This window comes from Sphaerodactylus townsendi, linkage group LG06 (genome assembly GCF_021028975.2).
Source record: "Sphaerodactylus townsendi isolate TG3544 linkage group LG06, MPM_Stown_v2.3, whole genome shotgun sequence".
Lineage (NCBI taxonomy): Eukaryota > Metazoa > Chordata > Lepidosauria > Squamata > Sphaerodactylidae > Sphaerodactylus > Sphaerodactylus townsendi.
The window spans coordinates 110,534,370-110,549,841 of NC_059430.1; positions in this window are offsets into that span (position 1 = coordinate 110,534,370).

Genomic DNA, 15,472 nt, shown 5'->3' on the forward strand with positions numbered 1-15,472 from the left:
GTTGTCCTTTAGTCAGAAAAACCCAAGCTGTGCCCCTTTCCCAGTTTTCCTCTTGGCACGCTAACATTGTCATAGGACTGTAGATGATTGACAGCCAGTATGGTGTAGAGGTGACAGTGTCGAACTAGGAGTTCAGAAGCCCCGTTCTGACTCCCCACTTGGCCAGGGAAGATGTTCAATCTTGGGCCAGTCACGTGCACTCAGCCTAACCTCCTCATAGGATTGTTTTTGTGAGGAGGAAGAAGAGTCTGGATTTAAACCCTGCTTTTCTCAACCATAAGGAGTTTTAAAGTAGCTTACAACTCTTTCCCGACAACAGACACCTTGTGAGGTAGGTGGGACTGAGAGAGTTCAGAGAGAACTGTGACTGGCCCAAAGTCACCAGTAGGCTTCATGTGGCGGAGAGGGGAATCAAACCTGGTTCTCCAGATCAGAGTCTGCTGCTCAAGTGGAGGAGTGTGGAGTTAAACCTAGTTCTTCAGATTAGAGTCCACCACTCTTAACCACTACACCAGGGGTCCCCAAACTACGGCCCGGGGGCCAAATCAGGCCCCCGGAAGACATTTATCCGGCCCGCTGGGCAGAAGTGGATCTCCCCCTTCTCTATCTCCTTTTCCCCAGGTTTACAAATAGCATTAAGCGCGGGCGACTCGCTGCTCATTCCAAGCGGCCGGAGGGGACCGTACCAATGCAGCAAGGGGGGGAGAGAGAAAGGCGGCAGAGCTGGGGGTCGGGGTGCCAAACTCCAGGCAGCCCCTGGAGCTTGGCACCCCGAGGGCGGATGGATGGCGCCCCCCCCCCGGCGGGCGGCACTTGGTCCGGCCCCCGGCTGGGCTCTGGCCATGCGTGAACTGGCCCCCTGTTTGAAAAGTTTGGGGACCCCTGCACTACACTATATTGGCTCTCAAAATGGAAGATAATTTTGTGAGCTACTTTGGGTCCTCACTGAAGGCTGGTACAAATGGAGTACAGCTAAAACCAAGATGTGTTTCTTGCGGCACTTGGGCTGAAATGATTGCCTACCCCTGGAACAAAGTTGAAAGAACTTGCCTCTTCTAGCTGAAGGCAAGCACATGTACTTTTCAAAGGCTTTGTTTGTTTGCTCTTGTAAAGTGACTATGCCCTCCATCGACTGGGAGGGAAAACAAACCGGCAAACCAAAGTACATGCTCTGGCTCTTTAATGAAAATTCTTTCTGGGCAACAGAACAAGATTAAAACTCAGACCCTTGGGCAGTTGTGTTCATGTTCAGATCTGAATAGATACAGTAGGATTTGGAGAGCTGTTTCTCCCCATTCCTTGCCTTTTAACTGCATGGCTTTAGCTGTACCTCCCTATAGGATGTACATGAGAGCCAACAGCGAATAAGTTAATGGTAATCAGAACAGAGGCAGTTTAATAGAAAAAAATAATTTTAAACAATCTTAACTAGATAAGGGCTTTGACTAGTATCACTTTAGATTGCAATGTGCACTTTAGATTGCATGTTTTTCCAGTTGGCCTGGTCACATCTGGCACATACTAATGGCCATTCCACGCCAAACTGTTTTGGGAACCTGTCTGTGGATGTACGGACAACACAGCCTGGAAAGGATAAAAGGTGCCAACTAACCTACATAGCACTAGCTCTGTGGTGGTGAACCTATGGCACGGGTGCCAGAGGTGGCACTCAGAGCCCTCTCTGTGGGCATGCGCAAGCAGAGTCACCCCCCTCCCCTAGGCTGGCCTGGGCTGCTGGGCCCGATTATTAGCATTAAAACTAGTTTTGGGGAATCAGTGTAGGTAACCCTGTTAAGTGCTGCTAAACCCCACTGATTTTCACGTGAAGAACTAAAGTGTGATCCTTCACCTGGGAGTAAGCTCGGTTGCTGGCAATGGGGCTTGCTTCTGAGTAAACCCTCCTAGGGTCGTGATTCACCCGTTGGAAGAGTTGCAAAGCAAAGCCACCGACTACCACCAAGCTTACTCCCGAGTAATGCACGCCTCGGAGCCAACTGTTTTTTCTAAACTAAAACCTCAGTATTTGGGTTAAATTGCCATGCTGGCACTTTGCGATAAATAAGTGGGTTTTGGGTTGCAATTTGGGCACTCGGTCTCAAAAAGGTTCGCTATCACTGCACTAGCTGATAACAGGGATGCACAAATATACCCTTATTCTCCTCATAGTGTTCATCTTGAAATACTGACGTTACCCATTAGTTTGATTATCCAGTGCCATTATATGTCATTGGTGTAGAAAACGTTAAGTGTTTTATTCATTTAATGGGAGGGGGGAGGAATGTGACCAGAGGACAAAGCAAATGACCCCAAAACAGGGAGTCATGGGTTCAATTCCCAGAACGGAGAAGCCAAAAAAACAAACAAACCAAAATGGGGATTTTTTTTTAGTTGAGTTTTGCAGTGAGGAAATTATCCCCGGGGCATCACACGAACATTTGTTTGACTCTCTGTCCTTCCACCTCTAAGAGCAGAACTACACGTTGCATGCAATTGTGATTGAATTGCAACCCCTGCGGCTGAATTCTGTTAAAATTGGGGAAAGAGGGAGATTGGCACTTGGAGGGTTTCTATTTAAGTGCTTCACCATTTCCTGCTGGGACTTACCAGCCCTCCAATAGGGGGGAAAAACACAAGGGGTGAAAGAGCTAAGCGACTCTCGCTCCCCACACCAACCTCTTTCTTCAAATGGAAGGCTTTGTAGTTGCTTTTTGTTATTAAAAAATAAGGACACATTAACACAGAACTCCAGGGAACCCTTCCACAGCCTTTGCAGATACCCCCCACCCCCAAACCATCAACAGCCATAAACCTCACTAACGTATCTGCACCACATTTCAGAGATTAGAGTCATGTGCTGATAACCTGCCATTTGTCTCTGGGCAGCACAAACTCCTCTTGCTGCAGGGTTTTCGAGAGTACAAGAGGGAGAGATGCCACTTTCCCCTCTTAGTCTTTCAGAACAGTCAGAAAAAGGCCCTTGTTCCTGTTGGATGTAGCGACGATGTAATGTGCAAAGGCACCGAGAAGAAGACTCAGCAGGGAATGGGCAAGTGGACGGCTAGATAGGGCTGTAAGGTTAGTGACCCCTCTGTCCTTTTGTGTCACCTCATTTGTCCTTAAACTAATACTCTCAGGTCTAATATCCGTCGTCTTGGAAGTTAGCTGCAGAGACACTTCCTAGATAGCAAGATAGCCAGCAGCATGCTATCTGTCCTTCCTTGCTATCTTAAACTTCCTACATTTACCTTTTACCCTTTTTAATCAGTGTGCTTCTTTGTGTGGTAAAGCCCAATAGTTCTTGCGGGTGGGGGGGGGGCAAGGCGGGGCGGGGGGAGATCCTAAGCAACTAGGTCATCTTGTTCTAAAAGTCACTCCAGAACAACCGTATTACATACATCCCATTGGACTTTTGAGCACACTTTGGCATGCGTCCTGACAGTCTGAACCACTCAGGACTTGTTCAGACGCATGCTGCTGTGTGAGCCAAAGCTCACTTGACGTTCGGAGACTCAATCACAGCTCTCAGACATTTGGTTTAGCTTCAGAAAGCAGCCTTGGGAGATTTTGATAGAAGAAGAGTTAGATTTATATCCCCCCTTTCTCTCCTATAGGAGACTCAAAGGGGCTTACAAACTCCTTTCCCTTTCCCCCTCACAACAAACTCCCTGTGAGGTAGCTAGGGCTGAGAGAGCTCAGGAGAACTGTGATTAGCCCAAGGTCACCCAGCTGGCCTGTGTTGGAGTGTACAGGCTAATCTGAATTCCCCAGATAAGCCTCCACAGCTCAGGTGGCAGAACAGAGAATCAAACCCGGTTCCTCCAGATTAGAGTACACCTGCTCTTAACCACTATGCCACTGCTGCTCCTAGAGGGACATGTGAACGTGAGAAACAGATGCCCACTCCTTTGTAAATAAGTATAGTAGGTGCAAAATAATGTTTATTTATTCTTCTCTTTCTCTATACTTCACTGCCACTGGGGATTTAATTCTGAACCCCTTCATAATTTCTCCTGAAGTACTATGTCCGAGCTTTAAAGCAGTTCTATGTGTTCCTGAGGAAATTACTAGTGTGAGATTCCAGGTTACATTTAACAAATTAAAATTTTATTTATATATGTCCTTTAGCTTCAAGCTTTCAAGAAATAAGTTACTAACAAATAAAACAAACTGAGCCAACAACTTCTGCTAAGGTGACTTTCAGTTTACATCAATCTGCTCTCTCCCTTCTTTACATCTCTGAGACCATATTAGCATTTGACTCCATTTATAATCTCTGGGCGTTTCTTCCTATTTCTTTGGCAATTCCACACTTCATCTAACACTATAAGTTCAGCACATGATGACCTTCTCAGTCACTTTCCAGAGCCAACCAATCAGCTCGTTCTCCCATCCCCCTTTCACCCTTACTTCCTCCTATAATTTACCTCTTATTTTAAAGAAACACACACAAAATTTTAAATCATTACACAGCCATATATTGAATCAGGCTCTTGGTGCATCAAAGTCAGACTGGACAATGGCTCTCCAGGGTCTCAGGCAAAAAGTCTTTTCCCACCATCTATTACCTAATCCTTTTTAATGGAGATCCTGAAATTTTGACACCTGGGACCTTATGAAAGCCAACCAAATGCTCTACCACTAAGTCATGGTCTTCCCTTGCTGTTTAACTCCATGCCAGCCATCATAATCCCCCCCCCCAATAAAAAATGCCTTATTGGCTAGTTTTAACTTCAGGTGTGGTGGGAATAGCTTGATAATCATATTGCATATGGTGTCCCCAGCAGGGCTTAAAGCAGAGAGTCGCCCCCAGTCACAGCAAGCAATACTGAGCTAGACAAACCAGCGGGCCAAAAGTGACTTCCATGCTCATGCTAAACCTGCCCTTTAAATAAGGACCGGGGCACTATGACAACTATCACTGAACCAAACATGTTGCTTATTTGGGTGGGGTTCACAGTATTGGCTGAAATCCCTTTCAAAAATCCTCCGCTGCAGCATTCCATTTGGAACACTTTTTGAAGGTTCTCTTTTCTCTCCCTTGATACCCGCCTGCTTCAAGGAGTGTTGTTTTAGCTCACTTTACGCACTGGAAGCCACTTAAGATATGTCTACAACAGAGGCAGTCGAGACACAACACACCAGCCAGCTCCCCTTGCTGTTGTTCCATTTTCTTATTGTCATGTCTCAAGAAACAGGAGTCGGAGGAACAAAACATAGTACTTTATTCCATAGCTGCTACTCACACATAGCTTAAAATCACTCTGCAGCTGTGCTCAATATAACACACTTACTAATTACCAATTACAGTGCAACAGCTGCAGACTCTTAAAACCATACAATACATTACACCCCTTCCCCCTAACTCCGCAGCAGCAATCTGGTGGGATTCTCTTTGGCTGCGATGCGTCTCAATACCAGCTCCACCGGCTCCTGAGTCTGTGTTTTGTTCCTGGTTCTGCAAAACAATTGGACCCGCTTTGCTGTTTCCTTATCACTTATCTCCGTCACAAAGCATAGCATACGAGATTTCCTCGGGGACAATTGGACTGGCCCGCTTTCACCAGCTTCCCTCTCATCCTGCAGCTCCATCTGCCCCCTTAACGCCCTCCGTTCCTCAAGGACGCGGGACACTGATCTGCCTATTTGGACCTGGCACTCTCTCTCTTCCTTAGCGTGCATGTCTGCTGGGATCACCACTTTTCTTCAGTTTCCACTTCTCGAAGACAAGGGCCCTGATAACTGCCTCACAACTTCACTGGGGATATACGGATTTTCTCCATAATTTGCGGACATACACCGTGTCATCCCTATCAAATGTCCGAGGTGCTTTCAACGCTTGGTCTTTAACTTCGGCGGGCGATCATCAAACTGGTCGGATGATGCATTAGGTCCAGCTAGCGTCGTGGTTTCCGATTCATTCCCAACACCGCAGGACTCCTCTTTAATTGGCTGTTACGCGATTATGTGCTGTATTAACAATTATAAAAAATTAATAACCGGCGGTGCCAATCCCCCTCTACTATTAGCCGCAATGCATCCTTTGTTGTATGCGCCATCAACTTTCTGCCTGCCCATTGGTAGCCGGATGAAAAGGGGCCGAGGTAACCTGAAGAATAACACCAATTTATTAATAAAGGGTACTCCAGCTCCTAAGATACGGCTGTATTATTATCGGATACCACATTATCCGAGGAATACGTAGGTTGCGAAAATAACTTACGCCAGTGCCCTAATTACTGTTTGTGATGTCGCGACATTACGCTATGCACTACTTCTAGCCATTTGGAATCAGCGAATCCACTACAATGAGAAACACCTGGCCACCAGGAAAGAATTTTCACAAAATCAATATGTACCTTATGACCCGCGGTCTTTTTGTGGACTCCCATTGATAGGTAGGGGCCTGAGGTGGAACGAATCGCGTTATCTGAAACACTCCCTGCGCCTGGCCACCCATTCTTCTATTTAAGCTATCCATCTTTGGCCACCACACATAACTTCTGAACCCAATGCCTTCATTCTCACTATTCCAGGGTTGCCCTACATGCAAGGCCTCCAGCACCCTAATCGCCAAAGCTGCTGGGATCACTACTATTTTTACCCCGATAAAGCGCACCCTTGGCGGACAGATATCTTTCGTGCTGCCTCATTCCAAATGGTCTAAATTTTTCCTCTAACTTACCCAATGGTAAACCAGCACCCGTGCCCAATTCAAGATTTCGGGCAAGCACTGGGTCCTTAGCTGACCTCTCTGCTATTTCTGCGGCTTGCACTGGAAACTCTGATAATGATTCCAACATCAAAACCTCCAAAAGTGGGGAGTGATAACCACTCCTCCCTTTGTACTGGCAAAGCGACTCAAGCGCATCTACGTACCCAATTTTCTTTTTTCCACGACTGGTGCTGCAGGAACATAATCATATGCGTTGTTCAGAAACATTGCCCACGCTGGCAGCATTCACGGGGACAATATCTGTAATTGTCTGGCGGCTCATAGAGGAAAATAATCCCAACAATGACTTATGGTCTGTAACAATCACAAATGAAAATTGCGTAGCCCTTACAAGTAGTAATGAAACTTCTTAACCCCAGCCACTATTTGCTAATGCCTCCTTATCTATTTAATAATGCCGCTCCGTTGCAGACAACGTCCTAGAATAATACGCAATTGGAGCTTCCCGCATATCCTCCAATTGATGGCTCAACACTGCTCCAACTCCACACGGGGAGGCATCGCCAGTGGCGTTCCTGCCTAGGGACAGGGGGTACCCTCTGTCCCCGGGCGCCCCCATTTGGTCACGTGGGGGGGCGCCAACATTTCAGGGTCGTTTGTGTGTTTTTAAATTTTTTTGTGTTTTTTACGTTTCAGCCTCCAGGGGGCGCATTTTTAAGGCTAGCAGCACCAAATTTTCAGGGTCCCATCCAGAGACTGTCCTGATGATACCATCCAAATTTGGTAATGTTTGGTTCAGGGGAAGCAAAGTTATGGACCCCCAAAGGGGGTGCCCCCATCCCCATTGTTTTCAATGGGAGCTAACCTGAGATGGGGAATACCCGTTTGAGGGACCATAACAGTCCCCCTGAACCTAACTTCACCAAACTTAAGGTGGCATCATAAGAATAGTTAACAGCTGATACCCTGAAAATTTGAATTGCTCCTAGCTAAAAACTACACACCTTCCAGGCACCCCAAGAAATTTGCCCAAGATTCTTTGTTTAGCAGTGACTTTGCTCCATTGTAGCCAATGGGGAATTTCTAAGGAAGGTGTGTAGGCAGGGCTGCATTTTTTGAAGAAGATAGAGGCGCCAGACTTTCAGGGTGGCTCCAGGAGGATCTCCTGGTAATAGCATCCAGGTTTTGGAGACCTTTTGCTTCTACGAGGGATCAGCTGTATGGGCTGAAAGGCTTATTTTGTTTCCCTGCTCCTGCACATGAGAAGCCTGCAATGGGCTGAAGTTTCTCTCAGAAACTCTCAACTCCCCCCCCCCCCACTGGGTGGGGGGGGGGGGGGGTGGGGGGGGGGGGGGGTGGGGGGGGGGGGGGGGGGGGGGGGGGGGGGGTGGGGGGGGGGGGGGGTGGGGGGGGGGGGGGGCTCCCCCCCAACCACTCCAGAAGCAGAAATACTTACCAAGCTTGGATGCTATTAGCCAAGGCCTCTTGGAGCCACCTTGAAAGACTGGTGCCTCTATCTTCAAAAATGTGCAGCCAGTGCTTACACACTCAGACATTCCCCAGAATCTGCCAGGCTCTTCAGCAACTTCTGTGGTGGGAAAAATTACTTTTCCCACCATAGACTTCAGTGGGGCTTTCTGTTATACCCAGATGGCTCTGTGGTAGAGGTTTCAACAGGAGGTACTGTGGTAGTGATCTTGCTCTGGGTGGGGGCATTTCCTGTAGCCGCTGGTGTGAGTCTCCTGAAGGGAACAAGCGGTATGAGCTTCAATGCGTGTGGCCGAGGAAAATGCTTGTGGGCACCGAGTTGAAGGTGAACCTGATGCCCACAGCATTACCATTATCCACGCAGGTGAAACTTTAGCAAAGTTGGCTGGTTCCTTTCAGGAGACTCTAAACAAGCAGCCCAGCAGGAAATAAATGCGGTGCCACTTATTTCCTGCAGGGCTGCTATTGAAGTCCAGAGAAAGACCACTACCACAATGCGCCACTGGTGAGCCTCTACCACCGCAGCTCTTTTTTTATAACAGAAAGCCCCACTGAAGTCTATGGTGGAAAAATATTTTTCCCAACCAGAGAACTTGCTGAAAAGCCGGGCAGATTCTGGAGAATTTCTGAGTGTGTAAGCAGTGACCACACATTTTTGAAGATAGAAGCGCCAGACTTTCAAGATGGCTCCAAGAGACTGACGAATGAAAAATAGCATCCAAGCTTGGTGAGCTTTGCTTTTGGGGGTGGAAGTAGGGGTGCTGAGAAGTTTCTGAGAGAACTGAGTCAGCAGGCTTTATGTGCAGGAGCAGGGAAACAAAATAAGCCTTTTGGGGACCCTTAAAGGTGGACCCTCCAGAAGCAAAGGTCGCCAAACCTGGATGCTATTACCAGGAGACCCTCCTGGAGCCACCCTGAAGAAGTCTGAATTGCCTCTATCTTCAAAAAATGTGCAGCCTGCCATTACGCTGCAGAAATTCCCCATTGGCTACAATGGGGCAAAGTCACTGCAAAACAAAAGATCTTTGAAGACCCAGAATTTCTTTGGGGTGCCTGGAAGGGGTGTAGTTTTTAAACTGAGTGGCACCAAATTTTTCAGGGGTGGCAACTGTTAACTATTCTTATGATGCCACCCAGAGTTTGGTGGGGGTTGGGTTCAGGGGGACCAAAGTTATGGTTCCTCAAATGGGTAGCCCCCATCTCCGGGTTGGCTCCACGTGAAAACAATGGGGATGGGGGCATTCCGACAAGGCATCCATAACTTTGCTGCCCCTGGAAACCAAACATCATAAACTTCAGATATTATCAGAGCGATCACAAAGGACCAATGCCCTGAATTCATGGTGCTAACACTTCGAAACTTTAAAAATGTGGCTCACTGCAGGCCAAAAAACCCCCACCAAAAATACCCCCAAGAAACCCAAATACCTTGCGTTAGCATTTTAGAACATATTTGGGCGGGGACATATTGGGACGGTATTCGAGAATGTGCCTTAGATTTGCCCTTACATATTCCAGCCGAATCTGCTATTTGTTTCATCTGGGATCTCCAACCCTCAAAAGTGATGCTGTTTCAGGGTGGGGGAGAATCATCGCCCCCAAACAGCATCACTTTCCATTTTATTTTAACCGGGGACCCCAGATTCTCCCTTTTAAGGTGGATTTGAAAGAAGAATCTAAAGCTCCCTAGTTTAAACACCATTGAAGAGATGATGCTGTTTTGGGGGGTGGATTCCACTGGAGGTGTTTTGTGAGAGATGATGCTGACATTTGTTTGGTAAATGTTTTGCTGGGGGTGATTTGTGAGAGATTTACATACTTAATACCCACTTGCACTGGCTTGGAGTTGTTTCTCTGGCTAACAACGTACCTCATAGGGTTGTTGTGATTAGGAGAATTAAGAGAAGAGTTGGTGGGGAGAGAGCCATGTATGTTTTGCTGGGAGTGGGAGGTGTTTTGTGAGCTGGTACAAAAAAATCATTGTTTGGTCATGGTGGGGGAGGGTGGCCGCCCATGCAGCCCGGTAAGCTCGGGTTGCATCCCCGGGCACCAGTTTGCCCACAAGGCAGCCCTGGGCATCGCACGTCGAAATCTGTGGCTTCCTCTCGTAGAAATGAACCGGCCACTTTCTGGTGAGCAACGATCTTTTGACGCGTCAGAATGCCTTCTCATGCTGACTTGTCCACTGCCACGCTGCCAGCTTATCTAATGGCGGTGCGGTGGCTCTGCCACTACGCGGCCTTATGCTTTAAGAATGAATGGTAAAAATTTACTTAATCCCAAAAATGCCTGGCAGCTCTTAGCTTTGACTGTGGTGCTGGGGCATCCTGGATGTGGCCTGCACCTTTGCTTGATGCCAGTTGGATTCCGCTTGCATCTACCATGTATCCCAAAAAACTCTGCACTTGCGCTACTCCAAACGCACATTTTTCCACGCTTGACAGCACGCCAACCCTACATCTGAGAAGCACTGCGAGTACTTTCATTACCCGTGTCATAAGTTCCTCCTCAGTTGCACCCACTATCAAGACATCATCAAAGATACGGTATGACTCCCGGCAGAAGTTTTCTTAATATTTCTTCCATCAAACTCTGGAATATCCCAGGAGCTACACTCACTCCAATTGTGGCCCCCCTGTGAGTCACTATAGTCTGGGCTTCTGCAGTGGCATCATCCACTTCCAGCTGTTGGTATGGCTGCGCTAGATCTAATTTTGCAAAAACCTTTCCCCCTGCGCAATGTTTCTAACAACTGACTGACAACTGGCACTGGGTACGGATGTTTCTGCAATGCCTTGTTAATTGTGCGCGCCGCCGTCAGCACAAATTAGCACATCCCCATTGGCCTTCAGAGGGGTCACAATTGGAGTTTCCTATTTTGCATTTACCACTGGCTCCAATATTCCCTGTTCCAATAACCGATCTGGTTTTGCATCCACTTTAGAAACAAAGGCAAAATGGAATCACAGCGTGATTTTTAGGCGTGTTGGGGGTACTGAAGGATCAAGATACTGTAATGATATAGATGGACCCTTATACTTGCCGCTGATCCTCAGCAAACCACACTCTTAAATTCTTCCACACAGCACCTCCCATGTTAAACTTTGCCCCAACCTCGTGAATTCCGGCTAATTTACTTGATTCCCAACCTCCCAAACCAGTCCAACCCCAAGAGGGCTCGTCCGCCTTCCTTCCACTATTAACCGGTTTCAAAACATCCATCAAACGCCATGATATTTTACATGGACATTGCAGCCGCCGACCACAGGAATTTTACCCTATGTCGCCCGATAATCCGTGAAGTGGTAAAGTCACAAGATTGAGATATTAAATCCTTACGCAATGAATAAAAAAATGTTTTATAAGTGTCCCATGTAAAGCGATGGAGAATGTCTTTGACTAGAATCCACTTCCATCACACAAGGGACATCCTGGATCTTCACAGTCACCGACAACTTCAAAGCTGAATCTCGGGTTGCACGTGGTTAATTAAAATGTTGCGTAAACACGCATCACACTGCTCATGTGGGGGTTGGCCAGTCAAAACCAGCTACGTAGGGGACAGCAAAGGTGCATCCACAGAGTGTGTAACGGATGAGAACAGAACATGTCTTCTTGGTCCCTGATGCCTTTTTTCTCTGCACACTCTCCCAATATGCCCCCAACGTTTTGTAAGCAAGAAACATTACATTGCCTCTTTAAATTTACACCGCGCTCTCTCATGGGGCCCACCACAACTCATACATTTCTCTGTTAACATCCTCCCCCTCTGTTGCATTGGTGGTCTTCCCATCTTCATTGCACTTTCATGCTGCAGTCTCTGAATTTCACCATTACCCGGGTCTACAGTCCGCTTTGCCAGCTTCATTTACAATCTCTGTGGGCTCCTGGCAATCGTCGCACCTCCCGAGTAGAGGCTGCAGCAAGTTTAAAATTCAAGGCTTCAGTATGCCGTTTGAAAAGTCAAGTCTGTCTTTGCCGGCCAGCAACTTTTGCAATGGTACCTCTGCCAGGCCACAAGACCAGACGATCCCTTAACATTTCAGCTGGAATTGGAGAAATTACATTGTTATTATGGCAACCGCGGTAAGACTTTGCGGCATAATCTGCCTGGCTTTCAGTCCCCTCCACGATCACGTTTATAAAACACTTTCCGTCTAGCTATTATTATTTCTGACGGTTGGGGATAAAGGAAATGGTTCCTTAATGCAGTCAATTATTTCTACAAAGCGGTGTTGCTGATAAGTCTCTAGGCGCTATCAATTGCTGAGGCGAGGTCAAACTACCCTTCACCACAGAAGGCTCAAAAACACGGCTCTTTTCGCTTTCTGGGTCATGATATGCCATTTGCCAGAAGATAAAATTCGAATAGGGCGCATAACAACGCGCTTCCAAGGAACCGCCAAATTAAAGCGTTCCAACTGCATGAAAGGCCATAATTTACTCGGTCACTTGCTTCACAAAACTTTGCTTTGAACTCGTCATGAGTTTATCGCAAGTGCGCCAATTATCGTATCTCCAAAGAGCCAGAAGTCGGGAGGGCAAAGACATAGTACTTTTATTCCTTAACTGCTACTCACACATAGCCGTCGCTCTGCAGCTGTGCTCAATATAACACACTTACTAATTACCAATTACAGTGCAACAGCTGCAGACTCTTAAAACCATACAATACATTACACTTATCAAGTTAATTATTATCCTGTGGTACCATTCCATTAGCATTCTATTTTGACACTGCAGCCGAGTTTTCTGACCTTTTCTCTCCCCCCACAGTGATGGAAGAATTTCCTCTGGTTTGGCAATGGTGGCTGGCGCTTGGTAAGGCTGGTTTTTTTTAATTATTTTAAACAAGGGCGCTCATCCAGGACTTAAAGTGGTGGCACAACCACCACATATCAAAAGTCATCTTTATTCATTTGCATGGATAGTCAGGCCCCTCTTTTCACTCCAGGAGGAACCCAAAGCAGCTTAATATCAAAATTCTACATGACTTCATCCTTGTAACAACAATTGTATGAGGAAGATTACAGAGACTGGCCCAGAGTCATTCATGAAACTCCTATAGTAGTGCGGATATTCAAGCACAGGTCTGCCAGAGTCTAACCTCACACTCTAACCACAATATAGCATCACTTTTACTGATTTTTAATTATTAAAACATACACTACACCTTCCCAGAAACCATACAACGCGATTCTGATAAATATTTGTAATGTACTCAAAATACTTTGTAGCGTTGTATTACTGAAAGCCTATTGTCTACATAATTTTACATCACTAAAAATACTACAACCGAAACATCTCCAGTGGCAGGGCAACAAAAGAATTTGAACCAAATTAGAACAAACTGAAGGTTTGAATCTTTACTTGGGAGTGCATTGTATGATTTATTGCTGATTGATAATCAGTAAGGTTATACCTTTTTAGTAAATAGGCTGTGAATAACGAATAGCTAGAAATATCTTAATCCTGCCTTTTAAGTGTAGTTGTACTATATCTGTTCACAATTCCGTGTACAATGGAATGGTCAAATTTTTTAAATCTATATTATATTTTTATAAATGAAGTGAGATCTTAGAATGTAAAATTACTCATAGACGGCATGTACAACTCTTTTAAATTTAATAACGGTCTATATTCACGCTTGTATACCTTATGCTAATAAAGGTCTATTGTGATTGTGATAATCAGTAATTACCTGGTGTGAGGTTTTAGCGGGTTGAGTGTCAAGATAGTAGTGGGGTACAGATCCAAGATTAGCTCACTGGCCTTAAAGCAGTTGTTTTAAGTCAGCCTTGCAGGGCGGTTGAGAGGACACCGTGGGTGAGAACGGGTAAGCTATGCAAGCTTTCAAGAAATAAGTTACAACAAATAAAACAAACTGAGCTGACACCCTCCCTCCCATAGAAGAGGGACATGTGCGTCTTCAAAAATGCAGACCTTTGAGTCTCTGTGGCATGAAACACACTTTGCAGTTTTTTCCCTAAAAGACTGCACCAAATAAGGGTTGGGAAAGGTCACAGCAAAGCAGGGGAAAATACAAAGAATGGACTGGGGGGGGGGTGGGGGTGGCGGTGACATCGTGCCATTCCAGGGAGGAGGGAGACGCACAATCAGCCCGCTCTGGGGTAGACATGAAACCGCAGCAGAACCTTAGATTGGACATGGCCAAGTTAGACAACTGGTTTTAAGCACTGGTTTTCCTTTGTCTCCTTCAGCCACTGGCCTCTTCCTCATGATTTGCAATGGAGAGCTCATCACCTATTTGGCATACTCGGATTACGACAGCCGTGGCAGGGACATTCTTTTTTAAAAGCTCTCGTTCTTTGTCAAGAAAAAGATCAGAGTGCGTCAGACTCCTTTATTTGAATTGGCAGAAAGGAGCTGCTGCACCTTTGAAAACAGAAAGAACGCTGGTTGAAGAGGGCAGACATGACAGGCCAGGCCAATGGTCAAGTGCAGTCCTGCATCTTTTCTACAGTGGCTATCATGGGTCTTTGGGGAGCTCAAAAGCAGTGCGTGAAGGACAAAGCCTCTCCCCACTGCTGCCCTTGCACAACTGATACACTGCCTCTGAACATGGAGGATCCATTTAGAATTATGATTAACAGCCTTAGATGGTCCAATCCTACCTGATTTTCTCAAAATCTCCTTTCAAAGCTGTCTGAGCTTTGGGTGTGACTACAAACACACACACACTATTACTTGGATGGCCCAGACCCAGCGTGGTGTAGTGGTTAAGAGCAGTGGACTCTAATCTGGAGAACCGTGTTTGATTCCCCCAGTCCTCCATATGAGCGGCAGACTCTTATCTGGTGAACTGGATTTGTTTCCCCACTCCTACATTCCTGCTGGGTGACCCTGGACAGTCACAGTTCTCTCAGAACTCTCTCAGCCACACCTGCTTCACAAGGTGTCTGTTGTGGGGAGAGGAAGGGAAAGAAGTTTGTAAGCCCCTTTGACTCTCCTTACAGGAGTGGAAGGCGGGATATAAATGCAAACGCTACTTCTTGATCCTGTGAGGTATCAGAAGCTAAGCAGTGTCAGCCCTCAGTGTCAGCCACCAAAAAGAGCCAGCAGCAGAGGCAGGCAATGGCAAACCACCTCTGAACGTCTGTTGCGTTGACAACCTGAAGTTGGTTGCGACTTGACCAGCACTTTCTACCACCAACCCCAACGGAAGGTGAACCCCAGTGAACAAAGTGGGATGGAATTCCGATGGGAATGCATGGACAGAAAACCTTGAAGCAAGGAATTCTATTCGTTGTTTAAGCTCTCGGGAAGAATCTCCACATTCTCAAAGCCCAG